Genomic DNA, 9719 nt, shown 5'->3' on the forward strand with positions numbered 1-9719 from the left:
TCTATGCTGACAGGAACCCACAGCCCCCTCAGGACCCACGGTGAGTTTTCTGGGGGCCATGGGGCCATGTCCAGGCTGACAGGAGCCCCCGGTTTCCTGAGGACCTGCTGTGAGGCTTCCAGAGGATGTGAGGCATAGTCCACAGGGACAGGAGACCCAGCGTCCTCAGGACATGCTGACTATGACTCAGGAACACGTGGGGCCATGTCCCCACTCACAGGAGCCCTGCTTCCTCAGGACCCCCTGGAGGACTCTGGAGGCGTTGTTGGGGGTCACGTCCACATCAGAAGGGACTCCTCAGAACCACAGGGTAAGTGAATGAGTAGAATGAATGGTAGGGTCAGGGGAGGGGAGGCAGTTGGTGGTTAGCCTTAGGTTAGATGTTAGGGGTTAGTGATTATGCTTATGGTTAAGGATTAGAGGTTATGTGAGGCATAAGGGTAATGGTCAATAGTTAAGAGTTAGGATGGGGGTTAGGGTTAGGGATAGGATTTAGAGTTAGGATTAGGGATTAGGCTCTAGGGATTAGGGCAGGAGGTTAGGAGTTGGGGTTAGGGTTATGGTTAGAGTTAGGGTTGGGCTTAGGTTTGCAGTTAGGGTTAGGAGTTAGGGTGTGAGTTAGGGTTAGAGTTTAGGGTGAGGGGTAAGGGTTAAAGTTAGGGCTAGGTTTAGGGTTAGGGCGAGGGTTAGGGTTAGGATAGGTGTTAGGGCTAGGGTTATGGTTATTGTTTGGTTAGGGCTTAGGGTTAGGTCAGGGTCAGGGTCAGGGTACGGTTTTGGAAAAGGGTAAGAGATACAGTTAGGGAGTGTGTTAGGGGTTAGTTTTAGGGTACGGGTTAGGGTACAGTTTGGGGTATGAGATAGCATTAGTACTAGAGTGTTAGTGTTTGGGTACTGGTTAAGGTTAGGAATAGGATTTGAGTACATTAAGTTAAGTTTAGGGTTAGAGGTTAGGGTTAGGGTTAGATTTAAGGTAGGGGTCAGGGTTAAGGGTTTAGAATAGGTTTAGGAGTTACGGTGAGCATTGCCAGGAAGGTTCAGTGAAGGTGTTTCAGTCTTGGGGTTTGTTTGGTTGTCGATTAGTGATAGATCTTGTTTAAGGGTTAGGTTAACATTAGGATTAAGTGTAGGGTTAGGGTTATGTCTGTGTATGGTTAGAGTTTGGGTCTTGGCATGTGCCTGCACTGGGACTCCTAGTATCTTGGGCAGTTTAGTTTTATGCACTCTATTTAGGTTTTGGGTTCAAAGATAGCCTGACTCCACCAAGTCAGTGGCCTCCCCAGAGAATCAAAATCCAGGCTTCTGCTGGCGTGAGAATAGGCATGGCAGGCTTCTCCTGAGCTGAGCTAAGGAGGGGATTTGTGGCTCTAAATACTCCATTTGGATTTTCAGTTGCCTTTCTGATTTTATCTCTTGTGCGCACATGTTTCATCAATACTACCAATAATTATTTTTAAGTTTTACTTGAATTCCTGTTTGTAAACACAGTTTCAGGTTTATAGTTTCAGGTTTACCACATAGTGATTCAAACCTTGCATACAACGCCTGGTACTGGTCATAGGTGCCCTCCACTATCCCCATCCCCTGATTCCCTACCCCCCTCCGCCTCCTCTGGTATTTATTAGTTTATTCTCTGTGGTTAAGTGTGTTTCTTGGTTTGCTTCTATCATCCCACCCTTCTCCCCTTTGCCAGTTTGTTTGGTTTCTTAAAATTCACATGTGAATGCAATTGTATGGTATTTGGTATCTGTCTTTCTCTGACTGAGTTCTTTTTTTTTAAATTTATTTATGATAGTCACAGAGAGAGAGAGAGGCAGAGACACAGGCAGAGGGAGAAGCAGGCTCCATGCACCGGGAGCCTGATCTGGGACTCAATCCCAGGTCTCCAGGATCTTGCCCTGGGCCAAAGGCAGGCACCAAACCGCTGCGCCACCCAGGGATCCCCTCTGACTGACTGAGATGCAATCAATGCCGGGACCCATGCACCCTAACCTTAAACCGTACCCTATCCCGTACCCTAACCCGTACCCTAACCCTAACCCAACCCTAACCCTTACCCTAAACATAACCCGTACCCTAACCCTAACCGTACCCTAACCCGTACCCTAACCCTAATCCTAACCCTTACCCTAACCCGTACTCTAACCCGTACCCTAACCCTACCCCTAACCCTAACCCATACCCTTACTCTAACCCTAACTGAAAACCTAACCCTAACCCTTACCCTAACCCGTACCACAACCCTAACCCTAACTCTAACTCCTAACCCTTACGCTAACCCATACCCTAACCCGCACCCTAACCCGTACCCAAACACTAACCTGTACCCTAACGCTAATCTGTACCCTAACAGGTACACTAACTGGAACCCTAAACCCTAACTCTAACTCCTAACCCTTACCCTATCCCATACCCTAACCCGTACCCTATCCCGTACCCTAACCCGTACCCTAACCCTAACCCTAACCGCTACCCTAACCATAACCCTAAACTGAACATGACCCTAACCCTTACCCTAACCCATACCCAAACGCTAAATCTAACCCCTAAACCCCACCCCTAAACCGTACCCTAACCTTTACCCTAACCCGTAACCTAACCCTAAACCATACCCTAACCCTAAACTGTACCCTAACCCGTACCATAACCTGTACACTAACCCGTACACTAATCCTAAACCTAACCCGTACCCTAACACTAACACTAACCCTAATGCATACCCTAAACCGTACCCTAAACTTAACCCTATCCCGTACACTAACCCATACCCAAACACGTATCCTAACCCTAAACCTAACCCTAACCCGTACCCTAACCGGTACCATAACCCGTACCCTCACCATACCCTAACCAGTACCCTAAACCGTACTCTAACCCATACCCTAACCCTAACCTTACCCTAACCCTAACCCAACAACTAACCCTAACCTGTACCCTAACACGTACCCTAACCTGTACCCTAACCCTAACCCCTACCCAAACCTGACCCGTACCCTAACCCCTACACTAACCCATACCCTAACCCTTACCCGTAACCTATACCGTACCCCAACCCGTACCCTCACCCTAACCCTAAACCGTACCCTAACCCGTACTCTAACCCATACCCTAACCTAACCATAACCCTACCCCTAACCTTAACTTCTACCTTAAACCGTACTTTAACCCGTACCCTAACCCTAACCCTAACCCGTACCCTCACCCGTACCCTAATCCGTAGCCTAATCCATACCCTAACCCATACCGTAACCCTACCCCTAAAGCTAACCATACCCTAACCCTAACCATAACCCCTAACCCTAACCCTAACCCTAACACTCTAACCCTAATCCTAACCCTAACCCTAACCCTTAAACCCTAACCTAACCCTAACCCTAACGCATACCGAAACCCAAACACGAAACCTAACCCTAAACTAAATTTATCCCGTACCCTAATCCGTACCCGAACCCTAACCCCTACACTTACGTAACCCTAACCCTACCTGTACCCTATGCCTAACTCGTACCCTAACTCTAACCCTAACCTTAACCCTAACCCTATCCCGTACCCGAACCCGTACTCTAACCCTAACCCTACCCCGTTCCCTCACCGGTACCTTAATCCGTACCCTCACTCTAACCCCTAACCCCTAACCCTAACCTTAACCCTAACCCCTAACCCCTAACCCTAACCCTAACCCCTTACACTAACCTTAACCCTGACCCTAAACCTAACCCATACCCTAACCTAACCCTAACCCTAACCCCTAACCACTAACCCTAATCTGTATCCTAACCTGTGCCCAACCCGAACCCTAACCCGTAACCCTATCCCTAACCTAACCCGTACCCGTACCCGTACCCTAACTCGTACCCTAACCCGTACCCTAATCCTCACCCTAACCCGTACCCTAGCTAACCCGAACCCTAACCCTGAAACTAACCCTAACCTTAACCCCTAACCCTAACCCTCACCCTAACCCGTTCCCTAACCCTAACCCTAACCATACCCATTCCCTAAACCGTACCTTAAACCGTTCCCTAATCCGTACCCTAATGCTAACCCTAAACCCTAAACCTAACCCTAAACCGTACCCTAAACCTAACCTAACCCTAATCCGTACACTAACCCTAAACCTAACCCTAAACTGTACACTAACCTGTACCCTAACCTAACCTGTAACCTAACCCATACCCTAACCCTAACCCATACCCTAATCCTAACCCTAAACCCAAACCTAACTCTAAACCTAACCCTAACCTGTACTCTAACCCTCACCATACCCCTAACCCCTAACTCCTTACCCTAACCCGTAACCTAACCTGTACCCTAACCCATACCCTAACCTTAACCCATACCCTAACCCTAACCCCTAGCCAACCCTAACCCGTACCCTAACCCTAACCCTAACCCTAACCGTACCCTCACTCGTACCCTAACCCATAGCCTAACCCATACCCTAACCCATAACCTAACCCTAACCCTAAACCTAACCCATAACCTAACCCTAAACCCTATCCCTAACCCTAACCTAACCCGTACCCTAACCCGTACCCGAACCCAAACCCGTACCCTAACCGTAACCTAACCTTAACTCGTACCCTATCCCATACCCTCACCCTAACCTGTACCCTTACCCTAACCCTAACCAGAACCCTAACCCTAACACTATCCCTTACGCTAACCAATACACTAAACCTATTCTTAACCAGTTCCCTAACCCGTACCGTAACCCGTACCCTAACCCTAACCCTAACCAGAACCCTAACCCTAACCCTAACCCTAACACCTAGCCCTAAACCTAACCCTGACCCTAACCCTAACCAGTACCCTAACCTTAACCTTAAGCCCTAACCACTAACCCTAATCCATACCCTAACCCGTACCCTAACCTTATCCCATACCCAAAATCTAACCAATACCCAACCCTAACCGAACGCTAACCCTAACCGTAACCCGTACTCTAACCCGTATCCTAACCTGTACTATAACACTATCCCGTACCCTAAGCCTTACCCTAAACCGTCCCGTAACTGGTGCCCTAACCCTAATTCTAACCCTAACCTGTACCCTAACCCTTTCCCTAAACCTAATCCTAACCCTAACCCATACCCTAACCCTAACCGATACCCTAAACCTAACCCTAGCCCTAACCTGTACCCTAACCCTAACCCTCACCCTAACCGTAACCCTAACCCTGACCCCTTACCCTAACTTTAACCCTAACCCTAACACTCTAACCCTAACCCCTAAAACTAACCCTAACCCCAACCCTCACCCTACCGTAAACCTAACCCTAACCCCTAACCCTAACCTTAACCCTAACCCTAACACTCTAACCCTAACCCTAACCCTAAGCCTAACCCTCTAACCGTAACCCTCTAACTCTAAACCCTAATCCTAACCCTAACCCCTAACCCTAACCCCAACCCTAAACCGAACCCTAACCCTTAACCCCTAACCCCTAACCCTAACCCTAACCCTAACTGTAACCCTCTAACCCTAACCCTCTAACCCTAACCCTAACCCTAAACCCTAAACCCTAACCCTAACCCTAACGCCCAACCCCTAACCCCTAACCTAACCTAACCCTAACCCCTAACCCCTAACCCAAACCCTAGCACTAACCCTCTAACCCTAACTTTCTAACTCTAAACCCTAACCCTAACCCCTAACCCCTAACCCTAACCCCTAACCCTAACCCCAACCCTAATCCCTAACCCTAACCCTAACTCCTAACCCCTCACGCTAACCCTAACCCTAACCCTCTAACCCTAACCCCTAACCCTAACCTTAACCCTAACCCTAACACTCTAACCCTAACCCTAATCCTACCCCTCACCCTAACCCTACCCCGTACCCTAACACTAACCCAACCCTAACACTAACCATAACCCTAACCCCTAACCCTAACCCTTACCCTATCCCAAACCCTAACCCCTAACCGTAACCCTAACCCTATCCCCAATCCGAACTCGAATCCTAACCCCCAATCCGAACCTGAACCCCAAACCCTAACCCGAACCCCAAATCCTAACCCCGAATCCTAACCCTAACCCCGATCCCTTACCCTGAACCCTAACCCGAACCTTAACCCGAACCCGAACCGTCACCCTCCCCCTGACTTTCTCCTTGCCCTAACTCTAACCCTAACACCCTTACATTCTAACCCTATCACCCTAAACCTAATTCTTCACGGTAACACCGCAAAATGCTCACTCTAACACCCTAACAGCTTAACTGCCTAACCCCATAACCCTGTAACTCTAACCCTAACCCCTATCCCTAACCCCTGCATCTAACCCTATCCCTAACCCGTAACCGTATCCTGAGCTTAATCTATACCGGACATGTATTAATAATTTTTTTCTCCTCTGCTGAGATAGGTTCTCTCCCTAATATTAGAAGGTATTTGAGGGATCCCTGGGTGGCGCAGCGGGTTGGCGCCTGCCTTTGGCCCAGGGCGCGATCCTGGAGACCCGGGATCGAGTCCCACATCGGGCTCCCGGTGCATGGAGCCTGCTTCTCCCTCTGCCTGTGTCTCTGCCTCTCCCTCTCTCTCTCTCTCTCTCTCTGTGACTATCATAAATAAATAAAAATTTAAAAAAAAGAAGGTATTTGAAATTTCCAATCACGGAATTCTTAATTCTCTGTTTTATGTACATCGCATTTCCATTGTGCCTCAAGGGGTCCCTGCCTGCCCACTGATCCTTGGCATGCCCACCTATGGGTGGTCTGTCACCCTGGCCTCCCCATAAGATACCAGAGTGGGTTCCCCAGCCACAATGCCTGGAACCCCCAGCCCCTTCTCCAAAGAGGGACAGCTGCTGGCTTAGTATGAGGTGCAAAACCCACAGCCATCCCCAGGATGGGCGGGGTTGGGGACCGCACTTCTCCCATAGTTTCTGAATGCAGATGCCAGGCATGGTGAGTTCTGGCTGGGTCGATTCCACCCGTATGTGTCCATTTGGATTATGGTTAGGCCCCAGGGCCTCATCGAATCTAGGGTTCTGGGTCATGCAGTCTAGAGCCTCTGAGGTCCTGCCGGCTCCCGCAGACAGGAGTTTGTCCAATCTCCAGTCTCCTCTGGGCAAGGAGGCACTGGCACCAGAAGTGCCTGCCGCATCCTCCCCAGCTCTGCCCTCTCCCCTACAGATCTGCTCCTGGACGGGGGCCACTGAATCAAGGACCTGAAGGTGCCCTATGCCTTCCAGGGCAACCAGTGGGTGGGTTTTGATGACGTGCAGAGCTTCAAAGCCAAAGTAAGGCCCAGCCCTGCCGGGAGGGGTGGTCCAGGATGGGCCCAAGCCTGACGATGACACTGAATGATGGCATTCAGAACCTCTCAAAGAGGAGTCTCCTTTAAAATATCTCAACATTTCACAGATCTTCATGGGATAGTATTTTGTATTTTCACCACTGATTGAATAAGAAAAGACACAATCGCAAACAGTTGTTCTACGTTGAGTACCACTCTTGAAAGTATTTGAATTTTATTACATATCTGTATTTAATAAAATGCAAATTCCACAGATACATGAAGAGGAGAAAGACATACAGGGCAGTATTTTATTCAGCTCACTGACAATATTTGGGGGCATGTTCAAATTATAGACATTTTGATTTATTTACATAACATTCCCTCCACCTCAATTCCTGCCCAGTATTGGTGACTCAAAACTAGTGCATTTACGTATTTCATGCCTCTCTCCCTCATGAGATCATGAACTCCTGCAAAGGCACCTGCACTTGTTCGTCTGGACAGGTCATATCCATTATGATGCAGGGTAGATAGTGGCAGGTCTTCCTGGAGGTGTAGACAAAGGGCTCTGGGAGGATTGAGAAGGGAGCATGATCCTGGTTGGAGGAGTTGGGAAAAGGGATCTTTGGGAAAGCCTGAAAGCAGAGAATGTGGGCAGGCCCCAGACCAGCCCCCTACCTTTTAGTCCTGGCCTCCCGGCAGGGCAGGCCATAACCCCCAGGCAGGCTTAGGAGGCAGGGAAGCCCCCTTAAAAGGAACACACAGTCATTCACTGGGGACGACTTCGGGATCTAGTGGAGGAGAGAAGGCCCTCAAGGGAGGACAAAGACATAAAGGCAGGAAATTGTTCAGATCTCTGGGAAGCTAAGTCATCCCTAAGGTAACTGGATTCATTACAACTGCAGGCAGTGTCCCCAAACACAGCGGCTCAGCCCAGAAAAGATGGAGATGTTAAAGCTTCCAACCTAGGGAAGTGCACACCCATCCACTCCTCACGTCTCCACCCTCACCCTCACCCCAGGCCATGCTCCTGTTGAGACAAGAGGATTCCAGAGTCACTTATCCCATCTAAAATCTGGACCAGGGGCAGCCTGGGTGGCTCAGCAGTTTAGCGCTGTCTTCACCCCAGGGTGTGATCCTGGAGACCCAGGATCGAGTCCCATGTCGGGCTCCTTGCATGGAGCCTTCTTCTCCCTCTGCCTCCCTCTCTCTCTTTCTCTCTCTCTCTGTCTCTCATGAAAGAAAGAAAGAAAGAAAGAAAGAAAGAAAGAAAGAAAGAAAGAAAGAAAGAAAGAAAGAAAGAAAAGAAAGAAGAAAGAAAGAAACCATTCTTTTTCCAGGCTCTTCTTCCCCTTTCTAACTGCAGCAATGCCTGTCGAGGGTATTGGTTAAGTGGGGCTTCCCTCTGGGCCCTCAGCCTGGGAGCTGCAACTTGCTCCTCCCCCCCTTTTTTTTTTTTAAAGATTTTTATTCATTCATTCATTCATTCATTCATGAGAGACACAAAGAGAGATAGAGAGAGGCAGAGACACAGGCAGAGGGAGAAGCAGGCTCCATGCAGGGAGCCCGACGTGGGATTCGATCCGGGGTCTCCAGGATCGCGCCCTGGGCCAAAGGCAGGCGCTAAACCGCTGCGCCACCCAGGGATCCCCATTGCTCCTCCCTTTTCAAAGACCTTTCCCTCAGCCTGCGGTGCCAAACCCACGCACCCACCCACCCACCCCCCACACACCCCCAGCCCACCCCCACCCCCCCACAACCCCACAACACCCACCCCCCACCCCACCCCCTCCAACTCCCCCAAACCCACCCCCCCGTGGCCCTTGCCTGTGCAGGTGGGAGATGGCCACTGACTGCGCCCCGTGTTTCCTGCTGAGCTGTGCTGCAGCCATAGGTGGGGGCTGGTGTCGGGCTCTCTGCCTGGGGAACCCGGCTGCGCTCTGCCTGTGGGTGGGAGCTGTGGAGCTGCTGCCGGCCTGTGGGCATTGCCTGTGGGCCTGGCCCGTGGGCTGGGATCTCTTGGGAGAGAATTGGCTGATTCCTCTGTTTCCCCAGGTCTTCCCTATATGCCTCCAGGCACCCCAGAACCTGAGGTCCCCGCCCCAGGCCAGCCTTCTGAACCCGAGCATGGGCCCCGGTTGAACAGGACGCCTTCCACCAGGGCGGAGCTGCCGGGGTCACCCTAAGCCTCGGGACGGGGACCGGAGCGTCTAGGGCTGAGCAGGTGCCCGAGAAGCCTGGTGCTCAGCTCCTCCTGCAGCTCCTCCTGCAGCTGAGCACCCAGGCCCCCCACCCGGGCCGGGGTCACTCCGCAGCCTGCCCCCCCCCCCCGCCCCCCAGCGCTCCCTGCGGACCTCTCTGCCGCCTTCCCACATCCCAGCATCCTGCTCTCAGCCCGGGGTCCTTTAGGTCTGGCCTCTTTCACTTGCGAAATACCCCGCGGTTTGCACCCCCTGCCCCCGGCTGTGTGCCTCCC

The 9719-nt window shown here is 50.9% G+C and overlaps 1 pseudogene; it reads left to right on the forward strand.

The window, feature by feature from the left end:
• Nucleotides 1-204: 204 nt before the first annotated feature.
• On the forward strand, nt 205-9429 carry LOC119876403 (annotated as a pseudogene).
• The last annotated feature ends 290 nt before the right edge of the window (nt 9430-9719 follow it).

The sequence above is a fragment of the Canis lupus genome, chromosome 7, assembly GCF_011100685.1.
Source record: "Canis lupus familiaris isolate Mischka breed German Shepherd chromosome 7, alternate assembly UU_Cfam_GSD_1.0, whole genome shotgun sequence".
Taxonomy (NCBI): Eukaryota; Metazoa; Chordata; class Mammalia; order Carnivora; family Canidae; genus Canis; species Canis lupus.